Source organism: Myotis yumanensis, unplaced genomic scaffold (genome assembly GCF_028538775.1).
Source record: "Myotis yumanensis isolate MYYU_CA2020_CCGP unplaced genomic scaffold, mMyoYum1.0.hap1 SCAF_6, whole genome shotgun sequence".
In the NCBI taxonomy this organism is placed as follows: domain Eukaryota; kingdom Metazoa; phylum Chordata; class Mammalia; order Chiroptera; family Vespertilionidae; genus Myotis; species Myotis yumanensis.
In genome coordinates this window covers 59,102,985-59,130,862 of record NW_027223757.1, presented here as the reverse complement: position 1 = coordinate 59,130,862, position 27,878 = coordinate 59,102,985, and the positions used below count along the sequence as shown (strand labels likewise).

The 27,878-nt window shown below is 39.8% G+C and overlaps 1 long non-coding RNA gene across 1 annotated transcript in view; it reads left to right on the top strand.

Moving 5' to 3' along the window:
- Positions 1-23,238: 23,238 nt before the first annotated feature.
- Positions 23,239-27,878, top strand: part of LOC139012371 (uncharacterized) — a 64,785-nt gene continuing 60,145 nt past the window's right edge. Inside the window, exon 1 of the long non-coding RNA XR_011471854.1 lies at positions 23,239-23,416. This is a non-coding gene — a long non-coding RNA (uncharacterized lncRNA). The remainder of the gene's footprint in view (positions 23,417-27,878) is intronic.

Below are 27,878 nucleotides of genomic sequence, written 5' to 3'. Positions count from 1 at the left end.
ATAAGAGCCTCTGGCAGTGAGCAGAGCACAGCAAAGTACTGCCTCTGCTGACTGCACAGGACTCACTTAGGAACATTATTTTTGAAGACCTACTTTTGGATAGTTTGTCCATTTTATGTATGAGTTTCAAAGCTACCTCCTCAGTAAAACAAATCCACCCATGTAACTATTTTTTACTTTTCTGTTTTTAGATTTGTTAGTTTCTCTTCAACAGTTCAGGACAAAGTTCAGCTTTTGACGCAAAAATCCAATATGCCCAAAGCAATGAAAAGGAGCAGATGTAGCATTTGGGATGTTTAATGTCAGTCAGTGTGCTAGATGGGGAGTCAAATATCAGGAGAGTCTGTGACCATGAACCATTTCTGAGCCTTCAGGGAGGAGTGCAGTAAACATTGAGAGTCAGCTTGTGTTTCTGGGTTAAGCCATTCCTAGAGAATCTAAAATGGCCCAGTGGAGACTGCCAAAGCAAAGGGTATAGGAGTATCACCAAAACGGTAACATGAGATCTTATTTTGCTCTGTGTCACTTCTGTTCATGTTGTTGTTTCCTTTCTTCCTTCTCATTTCCACCTGCAAAGTCCCCTTCATTGTTTAAGTCCCACTGCAAAGCCCCCTCACGTGCTTTATAGCATTCTTCCTGTGTGGCATTGAAAAATGAAAAATATTATGGTTTCCTGTTGATCTGTCTGTTCCTCCTCCCCCAAAGATCATAAGCAACTAAAGGTATAATTTTTCATCCTCTCTTTCCCATGCCCTGGGATTTATACAATGCCTTGTACTAAGCACTTCTCCAGAATAATTTTTAGCAAACAAGTAAATGAAAAGAAGGAGAAATTTGAGCTCAGTAATGGTGGATGGATTTGTGGCTAGTAAAGGGATCCTTGCAAAGACTGTTGAATATGTTTAAGACCCACTTCTTTTTATAGGGTAATTCTCAGAAGTTAAAACTGAGAATAAACATGTGTCAAGGGTTTTAGTCAAATCACTAATTAATATTGGAACCAGAAAAATGGTAAAGCTGATTTTAAAAAGATTTAAAGAACTGGGATTATGTAGTCTTTTTGAAACAAGAAAGCTGGAATAAGATTGCTGTTTGGTCACAAAACTAGCTAATGTACTTCTTAGCTTTAACCTTTGGAACGTTCTTTTCTGCTAGATAGAAATCATTTGCATCTCTGATGGGCACAAATATACAATAAAATGAAACATTACAGAATAAGTCCCTAATTAATAGTTAAAAGTTAATCAATGATATATTTTCCTAGAAAATTAAGTAAACCATGAATAGATCTGATAAGCAATGACTTAGGACACCTGAAAGGACAAGCAGTCATACTCTTAACCTTATTTACAGATTGTGGATAGTTTTTCTATCCCAATGTTCAGCTCTTTTTACCCTATGTTATTTTTTTGAAACAATTTCCTCCATCCCTACGGCTTGTCAATGACTCTCAAATTTATAACTTCAGGTCTTTTTTATAGCTCCAAACTTACTTTTTAAACTCTTTCCTGACTAGCTGTGTGGCTGTGTGACTCTGGGAAGATTACTTAACCTCTCTATGCCTCTGTTTCGTCCTCTATAAAGTGGTATTAATAACAGTACCTATCAAACAAGGTTACTGTAAAGACTAAATTAGTTCATATATGCAAAGCATTTTGAATACTGTCTGACATGTAATATGATATGAGTACTTGCTGTTACTATTCTCAACATCTCCATTTGGATGTCTCAGTGGTACCCAAACACTACATGTCTGAAACCAAACTTATCCCATTCCGTCCCCAAACCTACTCTACCTCTAGTGTTCCCTGTCACAATCATGAGCACCACCATTCATATGGTTATGATAATGAGACATTGAGGGCCATATTTTATACTTCTTTTCCTTACTTCTCAGATCTAGGCTATCAAGAAGTCCTGTCTATTTTATTCCTAACTACCTCATGAATTAATCAATTTTGCTCCATCTCTATTGCTGGCACCCTAGTCCAAACTTCTCTTACCTCTTGCCTGAATTACTACTGAATAGTCTCCCCCAAAGCTCACTTGCCTCTGTCTAAACCATTCTCCATACTGAGAGTGAAGATCTTACTATGCTATTTCTCTGCTTTGAAACTTTTAAAGCTTTCCATTGCTCTCCATAAAGATCCAACTTCTAAACTAGACCTTGTCTCATGCAACTTTCTTCAGTATCTGTGCTCCAGCAGTACTGGAGTTACTAGTAATTTGTTTCCTGAGCTAAAACCTCAAAACATTAAAAAATAGAACTGCCATATAATCCAGCAATCCCATTCCTGGGAGGGCATCCCTGTATTGGGGAGGGTATTTTGTACTAGATGATGACTAACTTCTCCTCCAACTCTAAGCTGTTGGGATTCAATGAACTGGTGGCAGTGGGAAACATACGTAGCTAAACCTGGTGTGATAGAATGGATTATTGTTCAGCAAATAGTCATTTAACTCCCTCTCTTTCTTGAGGTAGAGGATAATTTCTTAGTCCCATTGACTTTAGGCTTGGCCTTATTACTTGCCTTGGCCAATGAAATATTGGACAGCGTGGCTCAAGCAGGGTCTTTAAATGTGCTTGCTCTATTTGGCTCGGCTCCTAGCCCCAGTGACCCACTGTGACATGCTCCTAGTAGCCACTTCCCCTTCAGTCCAGGCTTTAGAATCAATACATGTGGAGCAGGCCTGAAGCCATCCCACAGCCTGCAACTAGCCCCCGGCTTAGACCAGCAGATCCCAGCTGATCCCCAGATCCATGAGTACAGGAATAAAGAGGGGTGGTTAATATGCAGCATTCTTATGACAAAAGCTGACTAACAGATACCTGCTTCTTCCTAAACTGAGACACCCTCAACTTATACTCATGGTATTGGACCCTTTTATAGGTCGAGTTCTCCTTGCCACTCTCTTGCCTTGGGATTCCACCTTGTGTGGTTGTGTGGGTGCAGAGAAGGAAGGTAAATGAGTGCCCAAGACTTGACATGCTGGCCCTGTATACACTTAACACAGCTTTGAGGCAAAGGGCCTTCCAGGAACAACCAGATGTTTTTGTTTCTCTCTGTCTTTGAAACAACAGCAGAGACTACTATACTATAGTCCGGGGTGTACCCTTCTCTTTGTGGTCTCCTGGTGGTTTGACTTATGCTATTCTTGCTCTATCCTTAAGTGAGATAAGAACACTTGGGCAAAACTACTAGGGCTTAGAAGGGGCTTCTTCCCCTTTTGGATCCAAGTGTTGAATCCATGTTATATTGTTGTTCCCTGAGGAACTCATTCAAGAAGATTTTAACAGGAAGGCAAAATCCACTTCTGCCCTCATTCTGCCTTTTTAACAAGGAGAAACCAGGCTGTGCGTCTAAGAGCCAGAGTTTGGCATGAAGATCAAGGGGAGAGGGACCGGACCATGGGCTGGGTAGAAAGACAGAAAGCAGGCACAAAACAGGAAAAATGAGCCACAGAGATTCCTAAAGGTAGTCACTGGTGCTTTCTCTGAATGGTCTGTGGCTTCTCCATGAGTGTGTGGTCCTTTCAGATACTTCTTTAAAGCATTTTTCCTCCTCAGTCACAATTGACTTAGCTGTAGGCAGATACTAGACTCAAGGGGGTGCATTTGGAATGTATTTGAGAGCATGAAAAAAGCCAGAAATCCTTTTATTCAGGAATGTGGAAGTTGGTGTTAAGATCTGACTTTAGTCAATGTGAACTAAAGAAAGAACTAAAGTAGGTGGCCACATGCATGAAAACATAGTGAAAGCCAGTCTGCTGAAAGGGAAAAGACAAAACCAGATGTGCATGCAGAGAGAAGCACTGAAGAGGACATACAGCTCTGGGACTTCAGTTTCTGAGGTCTGGCCCTTCAGGAGCCTGACTGTTTTGTGAACTACCTCCACACTTTCCCCATAAATTTCCCTCTTTGCTTAAGCTGGCTAAAGTGGGTTTTATTCTTTGCAAAGAGATAGCGATGTAATAAAAAAACAAACACAACTTTACCTGGGTGTTGAATAACCATGTAATTTATCATCCTAAATGGGTCACTTTGGGTGTTGTTAATAATTATACCGACACAACAGGAAACCAGGATGCATGGCCATCCTTCCTATGTGGTCAAGAAGGAAATGAGATACTCACTGCTCATGTTTCCCAGATCCAGTTAGCTGCTTAAATCATGTCACAACAATCCTATCAAGTCCTCTGTCAGACCATGATCTAGAGCTAGAGAGATTCAACACACTGGAAACTGGTGGGAAGGCTGGGCTAAGAACCCAGGTCTAGATGACCACAGATTCTGTGCTCTTCTCTGAAACAATTCTGCCGAGGCTCAAGCTGTACTAATCCATACTCCTTGCATCAGCATTCTGGGGTGTTTGAGAGCAATGATCAGTGAAGAAAAACTCACGCAATCACACTAATCTCTCAGAAAACCCACGCCCACCCTATTGACACAAGGACAATGTCTAGCCTCGTTCTTGTCTGAAACGCTCTTCAGCTGAAAAAGCACAATACAACAAAATCTCCACCAGCAAAGACGAAAATTGAAGCAATTTTGAGACAATTTAGAAGGCTCATTTTCACAGCTCAAAGTTATCTGAGCTGTGCAGGACACAAAAGATTAGGGGTCAAAAATTTTCAGATAATTGCTTGATTTCCTGGTCTAACAGGCTTTCTTTTCTGAGCATGTATTGTCTGCACCAACAGCGAGCACGCACCAATTCCTAGGTCGGAGCTGCGTGGAGAAAGAAAGAAGTGATAGGAGATTATAACCTGACTAGAGGCCCAGTGCACAAAACTCATGCATGGGTAGGGTCCCTAGCGGCTGCTGGCTGTCGGCCAGGGCCTCCCTTCCCCGGCTGCCAACTGCCAGCTTAGGCCTTCCTTTGTTCTGTGCCACCCCCTGGTGGTCAGCACACGTCATAGCGAAAGATGGAACTCCCCATGTCCCAGTTGAACTCCCGAGGGGACACTTTGTATATTAGGCTTTTATATCTATAGATATTCTGATTAAGACTCAGGTGAAAATGTCTCTTCATTAATGTGATCCCAGTTTTCTTTTTACTGAATGCCAAATATAACAGGAAAATAATTAGTCCCAAGTTCTACATCCCTTTTCTTATTAGGCACATCTAGCCCCCTGGGCTAATCCAGTCACCAGATTAGAGCTGCTGGGGTTTGTTAACATTCTGGGAAGTGTACCAGGTTCTTTCTGAGTCAGAAAAGGGAATCCGTTACTGCCAGCTGCACCCACCAGTTTATCTGTGGGAAAGGGTAAACTGCCAGAATAGTAACTACATCTTAATTCAAGGGGATGGGATGTAGATAGGAAGCGAGCTTTCCTACCACGCTGATGTAGCTTGAAGAAGAGGCTCCAGGACAGAGCCGAGAGGCAGGGCATTCTATTCCATTAGAGTTCTGACACTTTCATTAGAACCACTGATGAGTCTGCCCTTGCGTGATTTGCTCACAACACATGTTCCCAGTGTAATCCTCCACCTTGTGAGAAGGTGAAAGAGTGATGGAAGAATTTAGAAGGAAGTTCTAATATGGACAGGGAGCACAATTTGTGTTGAGGAACTATTAGAGCCATAGGGTACTACATATGCATTTCAAGGTCCAAGGTCCTACCTCACAAACTATGATTCTGAGCACCTATGGCTGAGACCAGGTAAAAAAACGTTGGCATTTCACAGCTTATTAGGAAGCCAGAAACACGTTTGACACCAGGCAAAACTTATTGAACCTTGTATAGTGGAAATGTGATTTTTTTTACACTAATGATAATTTAATTGAAAAAATATCTCTTTAAAGAAAAGGAGCATAAAACATGATTGGTTTTGGAGAACTTTATGGACTATACCTGTATAGTAGCATTCTTGGTGCCGTGTTACAGCCACAGAGTATTTTACTGGCTCTTTTTCATGCAAACAGCATTCTGTTGCCAAAGTTAAGGGACCTCATGGGTTCTCTTTTGATTGATTTAAATTCTTGAGAATTATTCAAGTGCTCACATTATTTCCCTTCCTTTTTCTGTTCCCAACTCCCAATTGAGAGAAACAGTTTTTTAAAAAATTACCCAAATGCATACCTGCAATATATGTCTATACGCAGAGTTCCTTAAGGGTTTGAATTTAAGAAAGCTATTAATCTTCATGTGAATAGATGAGTGGCTCTGGTTGGTGCTAAATAACCAGACAGCGTCATTCACTCTAGCAGCATATACAATAAGCAAATAAGAACCAGAATGACATCAACAGCAGTTGAGCTCAGAGGTTAGTGAATGTCAACCACAACTCACAATTCAGAAATGAATCCCATCACCTGATATATGATTACTCATGATTATCTTAGCAATAATTTTTCTTTTTTCTCTATCCACTTTTATTTTTTTTAATATATTTTATTGATTTTTTACAGAGAGGAAGGGAGAGGGATAGAGTTAGCAACATCGATGAGAGAGAAACATCGATCAGCTGCCTCCTGCACACCTCCTACTGGGGATGTGCCTGCAACCAAGGTACATGTCCTTGACTGGAATCAAACCTGGGACTCTTCAGTCTGCAGGCCAATGTTCTATCCACTGAGCCAAACCAGTTAGGGCTCACTTTTCTTAATTATGTCTTACGGACCTCAAAGAAAAGCTATCTTTTTACTTAAAGATGCAATAATGGCTTCCACACATAAACACCATTAATAGTTTTTCCTGAGAACTTTGAATTAATTTTATTTTCTGAGAAATATTGTTTTTTATCTAGTTTTTCTTTCAGGTGGTCAGAATACAAATGTTACAGAATTGTTTTTCTTTTGTTCCAGTTTTCTACCCTAATATCAACTTTAACTTTTAAGTTGTACAAAAATCATATTAACAGAGATGACTGTTCTTTAAAAACGAGAGTACTTTACTTATTAGTCACAATGATACAGTTTTATAATGTGTTAGTTGTCCTTGACTGCTTGTATTTGCTTTGAAATCGTGTAGTGATTGTCTAAAAGTATGAAGTCAGTGCGTTTTCCTGGATGTTAAAGTTATTCTTTGTACTCACTATTTACACACAGTGCCTCAAATTTAAAATTTTGGTTATAGAACTGAACTGGTTACTTTGTTGGGAGAAGAGGGAGAAAGGGAAAAATAAATAATTGCAGCAAATGTGATTCTAAATATCTTTTAGAGTTAGTTTAGGACTGAAAGGCAGGCTCCGTTGAGGATGAGGAGTTTCAACGTGGTCCTTGAAGTTTTATGACAGCATTTGGCCTGTCAGTCTGATTCACCTATTTATAACCTGGTCTTTCTTCATGAATAACAGCTGGCCTGCAACTCACTTTTGCCCTGGGAGTTTCAGCCATGCCGTGTGGTTATCTTCAATGCCCTTTAAAAGAATCGTGACTAAAAATATACTTTACCAATCTTTTGAAAAACAAAGGTTGTCAAATACGTTGGCTGACATTTCTGTCCTATTAGATTCCTGGTATTAGATATAGGCATCTATTAAAATCAGAGAATGAGTCACTCCCCAAGTACTGTCCCTTTCTGCAGCTGTGGTTTGGCAAAGGCCCTGGAGATTCAGTCGCCCAGAAGGTCACATGTCCTGAGCAGGAACTTTCCTCCTTAGCAGCAGCTAAATAACATCAGATTGAGCATCACAAAGAGGCCCAAATTCAGCCTTCTTCCTTCTCTCAGACACATTGTCTAGTGTAGCCATCATACTCCAGGGAGCCTGGACACCAAGGTTTCAGTCACTCAGTGCAATACTGCTCCATAAAACACCTCCATTTTGCTGGCCAGGCACATGGCCAGGCACAAATGCCCATGCTTAATTTCTCTGGTCTAGGAAGTTGCTAAGAAAAAGCAGAGCCAATGGCTGCAAGCTCCAGGTCCTAAGGTTTTTAAGAACAAATGTTTGATAACACCACACATTTTCTGTCTCTTCAGTTTTTTTTTTTTTTGTGTGTGTGTTTTTATTGGTCTTCAACTTTTTTTTGTTTTTGTTTTTTATAATTAAATCTTTATTGTTCAGATTCGTCTCTTCAGTTTTTATTGTTAATTTAAAAAATGCATACATTATTTTAAGTCAGACAAGGTAATTTTCCATCAGGATAGGGTTATATTATCTCTAAGAAAGAAGATAAAACTAAAGTGTAAACTTCAATAAGGAAATACAACTTGAGTTCTAGTAAAAAGACACACACACACACTCACACACACACACACACACACACACAAATTCAGATGTGTCCAGTAAGCTATGCTAGGAGCCTAGGTGAGAGAAATCAGAGTGTGTGTCACACTCAAGGAGAGGGAAGGGGGCTTTCCCTAGAGGCTGGGGCTGACAAGGTTTGTCCAGCCACTGGCAGATGCCAAGGCAGGAAAATTGATTCTCCCTGCAGTGGTCGGCAAACTGGTTCTCGAGCCACATGTGGCTCTTTGGCCCCTTGAGTGTGGCTCTTCCACAAAATACCACGTGCGGGCATGCACGTACAGTGCAATTGAAACTTCGTGGCCCATGCGCAGAAGTAGGTATTTTGTGGAAGAGCCACACTCAAGGGGCCAAAGAGCCGCATGTGGCTCGTGAGCCGCAGTTTGCCGACCACTGCGAGCATCTAGGAGGAATACAACTGTGCCAATGCTTTGATTTTAGCCACCCCCCCTTTTTTGACTTCTAACTTCTAGTGCTATAAGAGAAAAAGTTTGTGTTGTTTTAAGCCACTAAGGTTGTGGTCATTTGTAACTGCAGCCACAGAAAACTAATTCAGTGCCTCACCACATTATCTGTGAACAGAGAAGACAATCGTAGAGTTCTCAGCACCTCTGCTTGGTGCCTGGAGGTCCCGGATCTAAAGGCGCTGAGACTTGGGTGCTGACCACCAAGCTTCACTCAGAGCCCAGGACGCAGCCACTCCCTCCTGAGCTGCAATGGCTTTGCCTTGGATTCTGTGGGGCACTCTGCTTCTGAAACCCTGGCTCTCAGGAGGTGCACAGATGAGTTTGCCTTCCTCACACTCCATGTCTCTCCCTGAGGCATCAATGGCACCATCCAGAGCACACAGCACACTGTGTGCAATTTCTTCTCTGTCAGAATGGGCCCAAGAACATTTCTTGGTTCTAAAATACGGGTTTTGAGTCAGCATTGGTGGTCTTTGCCATAGTGACATTCTGAGGTAGGTGAGAGACCACATCATCCATACACATTGTCACTGAATCCTTGGTAAGTTTCTCCCAGGGTGGAACAGCCAATGAAATGGTTCTCGTGTCCACTTTGAACAAGCTGTCTTTCCCGGCAAGATAAAGAACAAACCAGGTTCTTTGGCTCTTCCTTGTAAAATGTGGCCCAATCTAAGGATTATGATTCTTTTGTGTTAGGATTTTTATGCACATCCATATCCATATGGGGAAAGTCAAGACTGGTTCAAGTCCACCTTCAAGATTCCAGCCTCTATTGGGCTCTTCTTGAGGGAGTTGGGAGAAGCTAGATTGAATGTCCTCATTATGACACTGTCAGCAACCAGAGCCCATGCCACTGTCCTCACTTTGTCAGAGCTGAATCAGCTGAAGAGCTCATTGATATTTTTTTAAAGCTCTCTGGGTGATTCTAGGCTGCAGTCAAGGTTATCTGCCTCCATTCCAAGCACTTTTTGTATTAAGAGTTTTATAATACCTACATCTTTTAATCCTCAAAAGGTCTCTGTGAGTTAAGTATCATTAATATCCCCATTTCACTGAAGAAAAAAGCAAAGCATGGGAAGGTTACATAATTTGCCCAAGGTCACATGGTAAGCAAGGGACAAAGCTAGGATTCAAACCCAGACTCCTGGAACCAGAAACATATGGATTCCCACTGCTTCATGCAGACTTGAATCCTAAGCACACAGCAGAATCCTGTTACTCAACAAATGTTTGTCCAAGGAGTAATACGTTTTTGATTAAAATATTGTGAAATATTTGTGAAACAGGTTTTCAGTTAAAATATTAAAGGGTATGGGTTCAGCATTACTTTTTAATTTACAAAGTGCTCTGACATGCTATTTTATTTACACGTTCATTTGTGAAATTTTTTTCTTTAGACCTTAACTTAAAAAGAATTCTTTTAAAAAGTCTAGAATTCAAAAAAAAAAATACAAAGAAAAACACACCACAGTAGCATTTTCATTCCTAAGTCCATGAAAAAAAAAATCACCATTTTTGAATGCTTCTATATTACATAATTCTTAGGTATTTAAGTCCCAAAATGATGGTTTTATTTTAAACAGCTTATTTTATGTATTAATAAATTCATTGTTAAATAGTCCAGAGCTAAATTAGTCCAAAATGATTAAAGTATATACATTTTATTTCAATCCATTTAAAAAATATTGATTTGCCTAAAAAAGGCTACATTTTTATAAGGCTTCACTTACAGTAGCATAAATGTGCATTCATCCTCAGAATCTTTAAAATAGCACCAATGTCACCTGCTTGATCATTTAGGGATTGAAGGAAAATAATTTGCTTCTCATTCTATGTAAATCTGAAACTCCCTTAAAGATTAATGGGCGTAAGGAGACCAGAAAGAAGACTAATTCTCTTAAACTTAGAGCAATTTGTTACATGATGGCATTTTTTAATTTTAATTTTTATTGTAAAAACATAAACTCATGAGATGCAAAAGCTGGTTTTGCTACAAACTGCCTGTACATTAAAATAGGAATGGGAAGTAGAGGAAAAGTTCAACAGCAATTGCAGATTGCCTTTTATAGTGTGGTTGAAAGCACTTTCCTGTTCAATAATTTTAATAAACAAATCCCCTTAGCCTTTCCCTGATCAGTGTGAACATAAGTCAAGCATTATACACATTGTTCTTTGAGGGTATACCTTCGTGGTTTCAAATTATGCCTATTATCCTGCCAAGACTTAGATTAGTCTACGTAGTTAAAAATTAGACTCTAAAGCAACTAGAAATTTGTGTTTTTCCTGATTCAAAACAAAATTCCATTTACAATGGTTAACCTATTATTATTTTAATTTTTAAATTCAGCAAGTCATTAGTAGAATTATAGACCACTCAGAGAGATGAAGTTCAAATTAACTATGTGGTATTTTCTTTCCCAAATTCTCAATTAAATATCTTTAGACATTGGTTCCCAGCCGGTCTCTGAGGCGCCAGGAAGTTAATGCAAGGGGTTCTCAGCTTCCCAGATGGCTATTTACTGAAAAGCTAAGATGTCATACACATAAATGCACTACCATCTCCCAAATGTCCGTGGATGTCAGAGTGATTTATACAACTCCAATGCATTTAAAAGTCTGTAGTTAAGTCACTGTAGCTGTTTTTCATAAGGTATCGTCTCAGTCAATGGACAATTGCTTTTGGGGAAAGCTGGTGTTATGTAATATTTCCTGATATTAAAAGGAGGTCTTTACGATTAAAAATTAGCACAGAAACATAACTAGAGAAAACAGCCACGCCAATGGTCACTTCTTCTATTAAAAGTATCTAAGGACAGCAGGAAGAGCATCCCCAATGAATTGTCAGAAGGTTTATGTGCATCTCTCAGCTCATAGTGATAGCCCTGGGCAATTAACTCCAAATATCACAAGCCCCAAATGTATTGCCAGAGAATTTGGAGAATACATTTTAAACCCTGTTGTGTTGGCAGAACAGAGGGCTGGTGCTCCTTTACGAAACAAATATGCACAGGCCCAATAACCCATCACAAGCGTGTGTTCTTCCACTGGGCAGCTGTGAGCAGATCCTAGGTTCAATGCAAGCAAGGCCTTTCCCGGCATTGCATCTGGGATCTCTACACATCTAGAGGCATTGGCAGGGAGCGAGAAGGGCTTTGAAAGAGGATAGAATACAAGCGAACTATGTTATTCTGCAAACGATTGACCAATAACACTGGCTGCAAGCCAGCCTAGGGGAGCCAGCGTGTTTCCTTGTGTTACAACCAATCTCTCATTGGGATCACTGCTACCCCATTGGTGTAGGATGTATCGAGTCAGCAACTGTTCGAAATTCTTTGCCATCATTAGAGATAGCAGATGAAGAAACTGAGATTGTGAGAGGTTAGGTGACCTTGAGGTCACCAGGTGGGGAACTAGAAGCTCAGGTGTGGAATTCGGATTTAACTTTAAAACCTGTGCTTTACCAGATACTAGCAGCAAGGCCAAGCCCTGGCCAGAGATGTGAGGTGGGCAAAGTCCTCTCTCTTCTGTGTTTCCTGCTATTGACTCAATAAATCCTTCAAGACACCCAGCCAGTATTGCTTAGTGCCTCAAAGTGAAGGCTTTGGAGTCACACACAACTTAATCCATATCTTTATTCTGCTACTTGCTAGCAATGTTGTCTTGTGTTAATTACTTAACCTATTAAAAACTTATCACATAGGGTTCTTACGATGGACTCAAATAGTACCGTCATTCATTCGATGAATTTAACTAAAAATATACCATCTGCTGGCAGTCTGGGTATGGAGGTTAGCAACACCGAGCTCTCTCCTCTAGGAGCTCATTTTAGTTTGGGAGTGTGATATTGTGATTTATAATAAGAAATACATGTTTGGTATTCGTCCAGTTTCTGGCACAGAGCTCCTGAAACCCTTGGAATTTCCTAAGGAATGAGAGCCATAACTGTCTTTTGTCATGTTAATGAGGTGACTTTGGAAAGCACCTAAGAATAGGGGATGGCTGCTTGTGGAGCCAATGATTCCATTAGGGCAGTGATGGCGAACCTATGACACCCATGTCAGAGGTGACACTCGAACTCATTTTTTTGGTTGATTTTTCTTTGTTAAATGGCATTTAAATATATAAAATAAATATCAAAAACATAAGTCTTTGTTTTACTATGGTTGCAAATATCAAAAAATTTCTATATGTGACACAGCACCAGAGTTAAGTTAGGGTTTTTCAAAATGCTGACACGCCGAGCTCAAAAGGTTCGCCATCACTGCATTAGGGGATTGGAACTTTCAGTCCCTCCCTCACCCACCTTGGGGGAGGGAAGAGGGGCTGAAGATATATATATATATATTTTTATTGATTTCAGAGAGGAAGGGAGAGAGAGAGATAGAAACATCAATGATGAGAATCACTGAGTGTCTGCCTCCTGCACGCTCCCTACTGGGGATTAAGCCTGCAACCCAGGCATGTGCTCTTGACTGGAATCGAACCCGGAACCCTTCAGTCCACAGGCTGATGCTCTATCCACTGAACCAAATCAGCTAGGGCAGGACTGAAGATTTTAATGGTCGGTGGTCAGTGATTTAGTCAATCCTGCCTCTGTAATGAAGCCTCCATGAAAACCCAAATGGAAGGGGTTTGGAGAGGGTCCTGATGGGTGAACAAGCGGAGGTGCTGGGAGAGGGGTGTACTGGAGAGGGCAGGGAAGCTACTTACCCTTCCCACACACCCTCCCACAGACCTCGCCCCATGCGGCTCTTCATCTGCATGTTCACCTATACCCTTTATCATATCCTTTCATAATACACCCGTCAGTGTAAGCAAGTGCTTCGCTGTGTACTTTGAGCTGTTCTAGCAAATAGTAGAATCCAAGGGGGCGGAGGTCATGGGAACCTCTGTAGCCAAATTGGACAGAAGTTGTGAGTAACCTGGGGACCTACTACTTGGGATTGTTACCTGACATGGGGTGGGGGGGGGGCAGTCTAATCTGATGACATCTCCAGGTCCTGCAGAATTTAGTTAGATTGTAGAACAACCAGTTGGTGTCACAGAGAATTTCTTGAGGGGGGGATGAGGGGTGAGGGAGGAACCCCCCCACATACATTTGGTGACTGAGATAGTCAGAAGTGAATGTTCTGTGTAAAAGTAAAGGAGACATACAGGAGAGAAAAACTGGTTTTTCCATTACAAGGAGTCAGGTAACAAAAAATAAAACACGTGTAATATAATTCAGCAGTGGTGCATGCTGTGAAGAAATACAAAGCACGGCAAAAAAATGAGAATGATAGAGTGACAGGGATGCTATGTAGATGCAGTTGTAATGTACATTAATGTCCAAGTCAGACACATCGAAGGACTCAATAAACTATTGTCTGTTGTTTTCATTAGGCCCCTTGTACTGACCAAGGTGCTTGCGCAGCTCCCTAAAAAGGGAAGATCCAGGAGGAATGACTTCCGTGGGCAGCATTCCCGACCCTAAGGAAGGCGTGTAAGGCAGTGCTGATGGCCCTTCCCTGAGGTGCTCATCTCCTCTGTGCAGTGAGCAGGGCTGCGATTTCTCCTCCTCTTAGTGAGGGAATGCTGAGACAATACATCTAATTACTCACATCGGAGGTCGAAATTGCTCATTATTAAACAACATAAAGCCTGCTGTTCTGTCCTGACCGGAGTTTCGGAGTTTCGGCCTGGGTCATTCCTAAACTTGAATCTCTGAGAGCAAGTAGTGGGTCTCAATTTCTTTCTCTCCAAAAAGCATTGGGCTCCTTTTGTAAATTGATTGAACAGATTTTACAAAGTTGGGCCCTCCTGGATCCCCGAAGTTTCCATTTTATTCCCCCCAGGAAAAGTGTTTATTGCTATTCGTTGACATGATGGAGGGGACATCACTTTTACTGACAACTTTCTGCCAGTGCCTCTATAGAAAAGGAGTTGCTCTCACTTAAAACAAACCTATTCCACAAAACCTCTACTACCCATGAAGGCTCAGCCTTTGAACCCTGATGTTGTACCTCAGTCGTACTTGGTTCTAGCAGCTGGCTGGTTCTGTCTTTACTAGCGTTGGGAATGTAGAGTCATTTAACCTGTGAGCTATGTTGTCCCCACTTGTGAAGCAGACAACACTGCCTCATCACTGGAAGACACTAACTTACCGAGGACAGAAGAGGCGATAATTAGGATTCTGAAATAAAGAATGAAAAACAAACAACACAGGCCTTGGGTAGGATCTGGCCTCTAGCAGCTTGGATGCAGGGGCTGGGATCCCGGCAGGACTCCACCTCACATCTCAGTTCCTCTCTGAGTGCAGTTGACTCTTGAACATGGGTTTGAACTATGCAGGTCCACTTATATGTGGATTTCTTTTTAATAAATGTATTTTCTCTTCCTTATGGTTTTCTCGGTAACTTTCTTTTCTCTAGCTTACTTTATGGCAAAAATACAGTATGTAATAATACAGCATACAAAATATGTGTTAATGGACAGTTTATGCTGTCAGTTAACAGTAGGCATTTAGTAGTTAAGTTTTCGGAGAGTCAAAAGTTATGTGTGGATTTTTGATTATTTGGGGGGCTCACATCCCTAAACCCTGTGTTGTTCAAGGGTCAACTGTATCAGTTTTATATTTTCAGACGTCTTTATTAGCCAGGGACATGGTGGGCTGACACTTGAAGTAACATTTTTACACAACTTAATCACAAAGATAAGAAAGGCTCTTTCCTATTAATTCCAGCAGAAAACTCAAGGGGAGAACACTGAGGGGCCTCAATTGAGTCCTTTGTGTGACCCCCTGGACCAGTCACGGTGACCAGGTTAACAGGTCATTCTGAGTCATGAGACCGCCCTTGTAGTCAAGAACACAGGAAACTCTGCCCTGATAGGTCCTCACTGGAACTGTGAGGTTGGAGTCAGAGTGGCACGGTTCCCCCAAACCAGGGAAGGCTTTTCCCATAGATAAAGAATACCACGTTTATTATTCCACTTGACCTGTAAATCCTTACAAATTTCTTGTGAGAATTCAACTAATGGGAGTTCAGTGGAGAAACATTTTGTATTGGGATTAGGCTCTAAACTCAGAATGTTAGGGGAAACTCTGCTTGGTCCAACCTACTGAACACAACCAGCTTTAATTCCAGCCCTAGAATGAATGACTAGTCCTTTAGTAGAGAACGTGAGGGAAATGTGGCTGGTGTTTCCATGAGAAAATGCTTCTCTTTAAATGCCAGGATCACCTTGTACATAGATGCTCACAATATGAGAGGTATTTGGGAACTGGGACTAGCCAAGAGAGAGGGACTCCTCTATGCTTTATTAAGCCCACCCCAGGTTTAATCTCTCCTGGAGTATTTACTTGTTTGTTAAATGATGGGTGAAATCATTGGAATTGTTAAATGAATATACATATATTTTAATGTACACATTTTTAATATAAATATACACACATAGTTTAAAAGAAAAATATATGTACACTTACTCATTTTATCTCTCTTCCGTCCCTGAGCTCACATCATTAAATACAAGTAAAGTACACAGCAGCACACAACAATCTTTTGAGAAAACACCAAGCATCTTGTCTCAAACTTGTCAGGTGCACCGGAAATGTCAAGTGACTCAGAAGCTGAATCTTGCTCCCTCCTAAAGGGTGACTTTTCCTTATGCAACTGTCCTTTCTGCTCCTTGCAGCTTTCTCTGGGAATGGTGGGGCTGTTTCAAAGATAATCAGAGACGCTCTCAAAATTCTGAGTGTCAGAAAAAAATAGGAAAAGAATTTTTTAACATGTTTCTACTCATGTTTTGGCAGCTCCCCAGACCCACTTTGAATCTGTTCTTATTTCTCTGCAATTGAATCTTTTCTCAAACTAAAATTTCAGTTATTACTGGTGGCATCCCCCACATGTCATGCACATGCATATTACTGACTTGAATGAAAACCAAGGCCGGCCCAACATTCCATCCTTTGCGGGGGGAAAGTAAGCAAATGCATTGAGTAGGAAACATGCACTTCCTGTTTGTACTGAATTAAGATTTAGACAGCTTCAGAACAGGATGCAGTATCGGATAACCGCTGCATGCCTAAAAATGCCCCTGTGAGCATATCATCCTCTTCTAATTCCTTTATTTAGGCTGGAGTCTTTGAAGAGAAGTTAAAACTGATATGTATGGGAAAATAGTATATGTTTCATACAAGAAGAAATCTTGTTACCAATTAGCAGACTACTAATTTTGCTGGAAAAATGTGGGACCTAATTTGTCCGTGATAAAATCTTCACTAGTTGTGCTTTTTCCAGAGGCATTTAGTTATTATTTTCAAGTGCTTTTATATATTTGGGTTGTCAGGTTGAGCATTTTCAGGAGAGCTTGGGGACGATGAAATAATTTTACTTTTACCACTTTATGGGAGGTGAGAATTCATGTGCCGAGTAATGAATATGGCATATTCTACTTAATTACCAGAATCTCCTGTTTCATGCCTGAATCAAGGTTTCTCAGTAATACATGGTAAGGGAAAAACAGGATTAAGACATGTTTAATTCCTCCTAAAATGATAGAAACGAATACTGATATTTCAGGAACTGTGCTAGGGCCTAGCACTTTGGAGTTTGCTTTTAGTCATAAGCCTCTTTGGCAGAAGCAGGTTTGTACAATGGTAAAGATGGGAGCTGGAGAGCCAGGAGTTAAAAGTGGACGGGAAATGAGGAAGAGGCCCTTCTAAATGTAGTCCCATTTCAAGTAGCTTGATTTTTTCAAGGGAAGGTGTTATGTGGCCTGTAATTTGCTTAAGATACATAGGCAGACATGATGTGTGCAAATATGGGTTGCAGCTCGTTTTCATCCAGACCCGAAGGCAGGCAGTTGCTCTAATTGGAAATACATACTCTAGTGGTGGTTATTAATCAAAATGCCAAACTTCAGAGGCAGCTACAGGTGCCTTGGCTAGCTTTTATCTCGAATACCAGAGATTTTTATAATTAACGTAATGAGTGTCCGAAGTGGGTTTTCATTGGTAAAATTCCAGTTATTGGAGATGTGTGGATTAGTTAGAAATGCTTTAGAGGCATTTTCACCTTGGTCAGGAGGAGATAGAAGAACATGACGAAGCTCCGGAGGCTCTGGACTTTTATGCAGCCACAGGTCCAGGGTAATGTAGGGAATGTGGTTCCAGAGGAGAAAGGAGATGGAGGAGGTGGAGTCCAGGATGGAAGTGGAAGGATGAGTGGAAGAGGGGGTGGATGCCTGATGGTTGGACAGGAAGTTTGCAGTTTGCCTGAAGCCTTTCCAAGTTTTACTAATTAGTAGCTTTTGTCCTCTCTCCCCATGCCTGGGGAAGTGCCAGGTTTCTGGATATATATATATATATATATATATATATATATATATAATATATACAGAGATATATAGACATACACATTTCATTGGCAAACTACACACACACACACACACACACACATACACACACACACATACATTTGATTGGCATACAAAATGCTTTAAGAGTAGTAACTGGTAAACATTAATCTTTACATTAGCAGATTTTCTTTCTTAAAATTATAACAAATTTAAGGAGTAAAAGAGGATGGCAATGAACTAAAAAAAGAAAAAGGTCAGCTACTGTGTGACTACTGAGCTAGAGCTGTCAGTAAGATCAGTGAACTCAGATTGTGATGAAATTAACAGTATGCATTGGCATTTCCCTGGGAACTTGACACTAAAATTTTGCTTATGTCCTAATTCTACTATATTAAACCTAAACTGACTTTTTCTGTAACACTTATCTAATCAAAGAACTATACCCTGGAAGGTGAATAAATGGTTTAATTTTATCTGCATTTATACTAATCCTATCTAAATAAAGAGGGAATATGCTAATTGACCTCACGCTGTCACAAAGATGGCAGAGCCCACAGCCAATAAGGAGAGAATATGCTAATTGACTGTCACACCCTCAAAGATGGTGGCACCCACAGCCACAAGATGGCAGCACCCAGTCCCTCAGCCCCGCAGCCACCCAGGGCCAGCTGAGGCCCAGGTAACCAGGGCCAGCCAAGGCTTGTGCTGCTGGCAGTGGCAGCAGCAGAGGTGTGATGGGGCATTGCCTTCCTCTGATCGCTGGGTCGCCTCCCACACCTGAGGGCTCCCGGACTGTGAGAGGGGGCAGGCTGGGCTGAGGAACCCCATGCACCGGGCCTCTAGTGTTTAAAGGTATTTTAAGGAGTGAAACAGGGATGGGCAAAAAATAGGTTTACAGTTGTAATCCAAATAAATAATACAATAATTAATAAATAATAATACAAGAATAAACTGTTTCGTGTACTCACCACTGCAAACCTACAGTTTATTCTTGCATTATTGTTGATTAATTATTGTGTTATTTATTTGGATTACAAGTGTAAACCTACTTTTGCCCACCCCCTTGTGTTGTTGCATGAAGCAGTGCTGCTCAAAGAAATCACTACTTGATGTCTAAACAGTAAGATGAGTTATCATGCCAGTAAGCAAACTACATAAAAATTGATGTTTAATCTGGGTGATTAAATTCACATTTCTTAGAATAGACAGTCAAGAAATGGATTTCCCTCTAGTCCAGCGGTTTTCAACCTGTGGGTTGCAACCCCTTTGGCGGTCGAATGACCCTTTCACAGGGGTCGCCTAAAACCATCCTGCATATCAGATATTTACATTACGATTCATAACAGTAGCAACATTACAGTTATGAAGTAGCAATGAAAATAATTTTATGGTTGGGTCACAACATGAGGAACTGTATTTAAAGGGCCAGAGGGTTGAGAACCACTGCAGTCTAGTCCAACAACTTAATTGTGGTTACTGGTGCCCTGACCTAGTCAGATCACACTGAATGGTCCATATCATAAAGCAAAACCCAGGGTGATGCAGCCATAACAGAAGTCCTAGAGAAAAGGAAATCACTAAAACAATTTCTAGAAGAGCTCCTATTTAGATGCAAAGAGAAAGGTGGAGCCAGTGCCTAACAAGCCAAGAGTTCCTAGTTTAAGGAACCACAGAACCAAAGGGATCTGGGGAACCCCTACCTGGAGTAAAACAAGAATATGAAGCTCCATGCTATATACCATTCCATATGGCACTAAATTCATGAGCATTGATAAAAAAAAATATTCTTAAGCATGGAAAACAAATATGTAGTTGAAAAAGGGAATATGCTATGCAACTAGCACCTTTAGGACTTAAAAATTACTTACCAAATGGGAGATTCCAAATGTATCATGACTTTATCAGTTCAGAACTAAATATTCAGCCAAAAGACATATTTGGGGAATTATATCCAACCAGACCACAGGAATGAAGAGATCCTAACATTTACTGCAGTTTCAGACACAACAGCTCACTGTTGTATATTGATCCTTCACCTTCTGATGGAGGAGCCTTCCATGCATTAGTTCAGGAGCCGGAAATGGTGTAGAGCAATGATTTTCAACCATTTTTTATCTCATGGCATACATAACTAATTACTAAAATTCCACAGCACACCAAATAATATATATTTTTTGCCAATCTGACCAAAATAAGGTATAAATTTGGTTCATTCACACAGATTATTGTTGTGTTGGCTGTTGCTATTTTTTAAAATTTGACAATCTAAGGGAAAACAGGTCAGTGCCCCTGACTAAACAGTCAGGTATTGCATGTTTTAAAAATGCTTGCGGCACACTGGTTGAAAATCGCTGGTGGGGAGCAGGGCTTCTCAAAGCATGATGCATGGACCCTTTCTAGTCCACTAACCATTACTGGTCTGCAATGAAATAAGCACAGGAATTAAAAGTTAGCATTTAGAAACTTTTATAGCTATTTGTCATAGTAATTTTGTATCTATTGAACCCAATAATAAAAAATTGGGCTTCTATTGTTGTATATACTTTTCATTTAAATTTTCTAGTAATTCATTTTTAAGACATATTTTACTACATGAACAGTACCATACACAAATGTTCCTTTTTAAATTGAAAAAATAACTGTTTTTTCACCATAGATCGTTTGAGGAGCATTGGTACAGATCATAACTGAGCCATAATTATTTTGATAAATAGGAGAAAGTGGGGGTGAGGGGGGTTAATGAGGGGGAAGGGGAGGCATCTGTAATATTTTCGACAATTAATATAATTTTTTTAAAAGTCCAAGCTCTATAGCTCTGCTAATAAGATATTTTTGGATTAAAAAAAGACACAGTGGCATTTGAGATATTTCCTCACTCAGAATGCTCAGGCTTGAGTCTTCCGTGACAAGGAAGAGCCTTATAAAAAGTTTTGTGAGCTGTCAACTGACTAATCCGAAGTTTGAGTTAAAAAATCTGTCTTCTCTGGGTTACTTACCTCTGCCAAACTTCCTTTAACCCCCTTTGTCTTCTGAGTCCTATTCTATAACATCAATCAGAATGCCTAATTGAGAGAAACAAACTGTGGACTTCATTTTTTCAAATACACTATTCAGCTTTGCATTACTTGTAATCATTAAAGGGCCAAATGCACAGGTAACTAGATGGTGGAAGCCGATGACGAGGAGCCCTGGTGAGATAAGACAAGATGAGCCTGGGTCACTCCCGGAGTCACTGTGTGCAGGACCACCCACCAAGCAGGAACAGCTGTCTTAGACTGTTCAATGAGCAAGAAATGAACTTCTGTTTTGATTGAGTTAGTATGCATATTTGGATCTATTTATTTCTACAGCTTAATTCGCAGTTTAAATACAATTTAAAAAAACTGAACTGACTTTAAACTTACGGCAGATCTGGAGAACATGTTTCTTGACAGCATGACCCCCTTCTTTGGCAGTTGGTTCAGATGAGGCACCTTGTGACAGAGGAGCTGTGTCCCTGGAAGAGCTTGTCCTCAGCTCCCTGGTGCAGCTTTAATGATGAACTTGCAAGATATTGAATTCTCCAGTATGCCTGCTGATGCTCAAATTCTTCCTTTTTAGCAGGCTAGTTCTTGTTCAGCCAGCTGATGATTGTACTGAATCTTCAAGAATCAGACCTTAGCTGGTTTGGCTCAGTGGATAGAGTGTTGACCCGTGGACTGAAGGGTCCCAGGTTCAATTCTGATCAAGGGCATGTACCAGTTGTGGGATCAACCAATCGATGTGTCTCTCTCACATTGATGTTTCTCTCTGTTTCTCCCCCTCCTTTCCACTCTCTAAAAATCAATGGAAAGATAACTTCTGCTTGCCCTCCATCATTGTTAGTGCCTTGAATTGTCCTGTTTTCCATTTTGTTCTTAGTGAAGAAAGTGGATTCAAGTTAGTTCTCAGGAAATAATCACGTTTCTCTACTTCTCACTTTTCTGTTTTGAACTTTTCAGCCTTCTGGGTCATATAATCAATAGCTTTTAAACCAATGTATTATTCCACATTGTGATTTAAGACTGTCCTTTGGCCTGTCCTCCTTGTCCATAGTAGCCACCCTGAAGATGCTGTGGACATGGAAGGCCATGGTTACTTTACTCTGAGGACCCAATGACATGCAGGGGTCGCCAAGCAGGTTGCAGTCTTTGGCTATTCCTTCTCACATTAGTGTGCCTGGATGCTGACAGCAGCTGGTATCTATCTAGGTAGTGAAGGTCTGTAGCTGGTGGTGGAAATTACACATGCTTAGAACTGCTGAGATGGCAGTGACTGGCTGACTATGCAGAGAAATAAGTGTAATATCCAAGCAAGAAACCTTGAACATGTTCGGATTTCATCAGCACCATAGTATCAGCCTTCTTGGGGAGAGCCAGTTCCTGGATCTTATAAAAGTCTTGCAAGAGAACAACTTATGTGTCCCATAATAATGAATCTATTAAAATAATGCTTAAGATGAATCTTTAATAACACAGAAAAATGTTTATGATAAATAATTTAATGAGTAAAACACAGGTTATAAAAGTAAAGACAGCCCTGCCAGTGTGGCTCCATGCTGTCCCACGCACCAAGAGGTCCTGGGTTGATTCCTGGTCAGAGCACATGCCTGGTTTGTGGGCTCGATCCCCAGTAGAGGGCATGCAGGAGGCAGCCAGTGGATGTTTCTCTCTCATCAATATCTCTTTCTCCCTCTCCCTTCCTCTCTCTCTCTAAATCAATAAAAACCTTTTTTTAAAAAATGCAAATACAGTGCAATCCCATATATGTAAACAAAATTTATATTAATTCATTCAGCAAATAATGAGCCCCTGTTTGCATGCATCAAAGACTGTAGATACCGGTATTCATGTTTGTGTGTGTGCTATAGCAGATTGTAAATTTCTTATTTTATACTTTTCAATTTATCTATAATAAATATGTATCAATTTTCTGTGAAAATGAATATTTTTTAATTATAAGAAAAGGCTAACACCACAACAATAAGGTTGCATAAAATAAACTGACAACACTTGAGTTATTTTGGCCCTGTGTTCCACAGTGACTCACCAAATATACCCTGAATTGTTTATTTTATTTTTTTCTGTTTCACTGTTAAAAGGAGCAGATGCATTTCACATCACATGGATCTCCTGGAAGCATGCCAACCATTTTCTTAGCAACCGAACTCCTGTCTTCTGCACTGTGCATGATTAACTAAAACAGCCTGTTGACGGCTTAAAATAAACCTGCCTTTTTCCGTTTAGCATTTTATCAAATGAATGTAATTTCATTTGCTGATGAATTTAGTTCATCTTCAAGGGAATGTTTCTCTTTTTCATGAGGAGGCTGAAGAATCAGAATTGTCAGGCCAAAGAAAGAAAAGCAAGCCCAGGGAGAAAAACTAGTCTGATGTTTACATGGGTAAAGTAAAAGGATCTTTGTCAATGTCACTCCCACCCACCTGTTTGTTTTATTTAGTGGGGTGGAATGTTCATTTAAATTTAAATTCTATTTTTTGCAGTATGATGTTTATTTAGGGTGCTTGATTGAAAGCATTAATTTAAATAACTGCTCTGATGATTACTATTGTTATTATGCTTGAGCTCTTGTCTTATTTCTAGCATGGGAATATGCCCTAAAATGTAATTAGACTCATCTCACAGGATAGTAGACCCTTTCCTGGGGTTGAGAATCTAACAAGGGTCAGGGGTGTATATTTTCAGCATTGAGGAGAGTCAATATATTCTTAGGGGAGATGACTGCAATGTGGAATAAATTGCTGTTCTGCTTGGTGAAGAGAAAATATATCTGTGTTTCTATGCACAGGAAGACATTCTGTATTCAAGGATTATAGGAATATTGGCTAAATAGGAAAACTTTAAAGTTTCTTTAAGAGCTTAAAAACAAAGCCATATGTGGTGTTAAAGCAGCGTGTATCTACGGAATCAATAAAAAAGGAAGAGGATTTGACTGAATGTAATATGGTCCGAGCAGGTTCCGCATTGTCTTTCACTGGTGTCCTCATTTGGAAATAAACAGTGAAAACTGCACTAATGGCAAATTGCAATACTATTTAAATTTCCACTTTATTTCCCCCAGAGCAAAGTCTTAAATGTTAACCATCATTAAGCAATCACGTTGATGCTTTAGCTGCACAGTTTCACATTTTTCTCTGGACAATAAAGACAACAAATACATAACATATTCCTGATAAATTCAATCTTTCAGATTCCTGCTCTATTTATATTTTGAAAAATAATCTTGATTTGTCATCTTACATTAGTTATACCCCTTGTAAGATTGATAGCTTACATTGTAAAATATCTGCTATTATATATTATTCTCTTGCTATAAAATTGAATTCTTTATTGCTTAAGTCAGATCCAGATGCTGGTCAGCCAGTTTGGAAAATGGCATTATCTCTTTCAGGTTACTGTTTGAAAGAGTTAATACATTTTTAAAGCTGTCCAACTTAGTTCTCAAGTTAAGAAAATCTGACTCAAATGTGTGACCCTACATATGTCTAGTTCTCCTGGCAGCATTACTTCTCTATTGTGGGAAAACTTGATGACTAGCACGGGCCTCTGCAGAGAGGACCCCTAAAACCTCTCTGAGAGCTTCCTGTGACCCACTGCTCACATTGCTCATAGGGGCAGGTGCCTTAGAGTTTTAAGAACACATCCTACTTGGGCTGAGGGAAACTGGAGATGAAATTGGGAAGCAGTTCCAGGATCTGGCATGTGAACAATCACAGACTATGGAAACTTCAAGTGCCTCAGCTTTTCTTCTTTATATTCTCTCTAGCTTCCTTTTCTCAGGTGAATAGAGATCAAGGGTGATCATGCCTAGCTTGTCTGTAGAAGAGAGCCTGACTTTTACTAGTTATTCCCTTCTATTTTGTTTTTAATAGAAAACTACAAAGCCTTGCATTTGGGAGTACTTTTGGTATTGATATACTTGGTGTATATCCGTCTCTTCCTATTGAACAGTCTTCTACTTTATTCCAAAGGATATATTCTTCTTAGAAGCCTTTTTGTTCCTTGAGTAAAATTATATTTTAATTTTAGAATTCAATAAAAACAAAACATCAATAATCATTTACCAGGAGTATGATATTAGTTGCTATGCTAGGTACTCACAATGAATTAATTCTCACAGTGTCAGTGGGAAGTAGAGCCAGGTCTTTCTAATGCTCTATAATTAAGGGAAAGAGAACACACCACATTCTTGTCAAGAATACATTAAATGTCTTAGTCAATTGCCCAATGATAAAGAACCTCTCTGAGGCTGTGACCAAAGTGGCCTTTCTTGGCAAAGATTTCCCTAGTCTCTGCTCCTGAGAAAGGCCACCAGGAAGGCCATAGCCACAGAACATAAAAAGAACCAGTGTCCAAGTGTCCCTAGTGAAACATCAACCTCCAGCCTTCCCAAATAATTATATCTTCACAATTAGGTATTATTATTTTTCAAATACCATGGTTTTAACAATCATAGTACATCTCAGAATATAAAATCTTTGCAGGAAGATGAATCTTTTGAAAATGGGGGATATAAACTCCTTTGTTATATAGTAGATAAAAATATAGTTAAGTTTCAATTCAATGACTGGGGCAACTAAAATCTGGTTGTTTGAAGAACTTGGGAGTCTAATTTTCAGTATAAAGATGGAGAGCTGAAGTACAGAGATTTGAAAATATAATATTGTAAGCTGTCAGGATGATTTGGTAGTGGTTCTTTCCAGATCAATGGATGAACTAAGTAAGAACATCTTTAACTTATGATTCTAGGATGTGGTACTATTTGTTTGCATGTTGCGATGATCTTAGGGAAATGCTTTATTGTAAAATTGGCTTCATAAAGTTAAATGGGATCTCTGTTGAGAGGATCCATATGAGTCTGAAACAAACAGTCCATGCTTTCTTGGATCTACAATGATATGGCTGCCTAATATAAACATAACAGGGTGAGGTTGTCTGCTAATGGCAGGGATAGAGAGATAACTAGATAGATATAGACATATACATACACACACATGCATATGCATACCTATAACTTCCTTAGTGCCAAACATAGTAGCATGAAAGAATACTTCAACTATTAAGAAAATATATTCTTCCAATGTAGGATCAAAGGTGAACTTTCTAGTTCAGTAGCTACTAGCCATATATAGTTATTTAAATTTAAGTATAAATGAAATTAAATTTAAAATTTAGCTCCTCAGTTGTACTAGCACATTTCAAATGTTCAATAGCCACATATGGCTAGTGGATACCATATTAGAGAGTATAATTATAGAATTATTATGTCATTATGTAACATTTTTATTGGACAGTGCTAGTCCAGAAGTTAGGGAGTTACTTTTTTTTAAGTAAATTTAATTAGAGCCTTTAAATCTTATCCTTTCAATAAAGTCTTCCCTGAACCAATTTCAGTTGTAGATTACTGAGAGCAGGCTATTTTATTATGCTGTCCACATAGTGATTCAATTTCTAATTAGAAGTTGATGAAGTTCTTTCATTTACTACAGTATCATTTGCACCACATTTTCCAACTGCATTAAGATGCTAAATTATCTCACAGCAGATAACAAAAGACAGGAGAATTAACTCAACATTCTAGAAAAAGTCAATATATGAAGGGTGTGTGTGTTTGTGTTGATTGAAAACCAAACTCGAGGACCATGTGTTCCTACATTCTACAGTGAAATGCTGGGCATGCCCTGCTTATCTCTGCAGCATTGCCAAGAAGGGGCCAGTCCAGTCCAGTGACCATCATGTACTTCTGCCACACATAGGGAATTATTAGGGAGGGTTCTTTGAAGGAATTCCTAGGAGCAAAAAGTGACCAGTGACTCAAAGCTTCTGTGAACATGCTGCTTACATTTCATTGGCCAAATCAAGTCACATGAAACCTGATGTTGATGGGGTAGGAAAGTCCCTCACAGAGAACAGCTGCAAATAATTGGGGACAATAATAAAATTTACCACCAGGCCCTTTGCTAATGGTAAAATAAATAGCTCACTGGCTCTCTTCTGCATATCCTGTTACAATGTAGCTGGTTCCTAGGTAGTATTTTTACCTCCAACTAGAAAAAAGAATCCCATATTTGGAACATCTAAGGGATTTGGTTCTTCACTAAGTCACTGTGATTCTGGAGTCTGCCTGCAGCCTCAACCTAGGTTCAGCCACACTGGGTGCTTTCCTGCTGTAATCAGAATCTGTAGAATGTATACAAAGCAGAGAAAACTTGTTCATAACTCTGCCTATTTAATCACAGAGAATTTCACCTAAAGCAAAAAATCTGATACTGAATTATTTGAGTAGAAGGTATTATTTATGGCCATGGGGATAGAACAAGAGTAACTACCCCTGGAAACCTTTATAACATGATGGTCATGTTTATTTCTCATTACCAGGGCATTTCAGAGAAAGGTGTATGGAGGTCACTTTACTATATATATACAAGTACAGCCTGACATTTATCTTTTGGAAGAAGCTTGTATTAATAAACAGTATCCAAAAATGATCCCCACAGGACAGGTGTTTTATCCCCATTTTGCCAAAGAGCCAACAGAGCAGAGAGAAGTTAAACAACTTGCCCAGGGTCTTGCAACTCTTAGGAGCCAGATCTGGGATCCAAACTCGAGTCTTCCTGATTCCAGATTTATGCGTAGATCTGGTGACATCCTCTTACTCATATCAATAAGTAGCATTTGTCCAGTAATATTACTGCATGTGTCAAGGCATTACCTACATTATTGCATTTATCCTTACAATCACCTTGTGAAGTAAGTATGATTTCTTCCTATTTCATGAATAAGGAAATTGAAGCTTAGAGAGATAAATATTGTGTGCAAATGATAATACAACTAAGTGTTGGAGC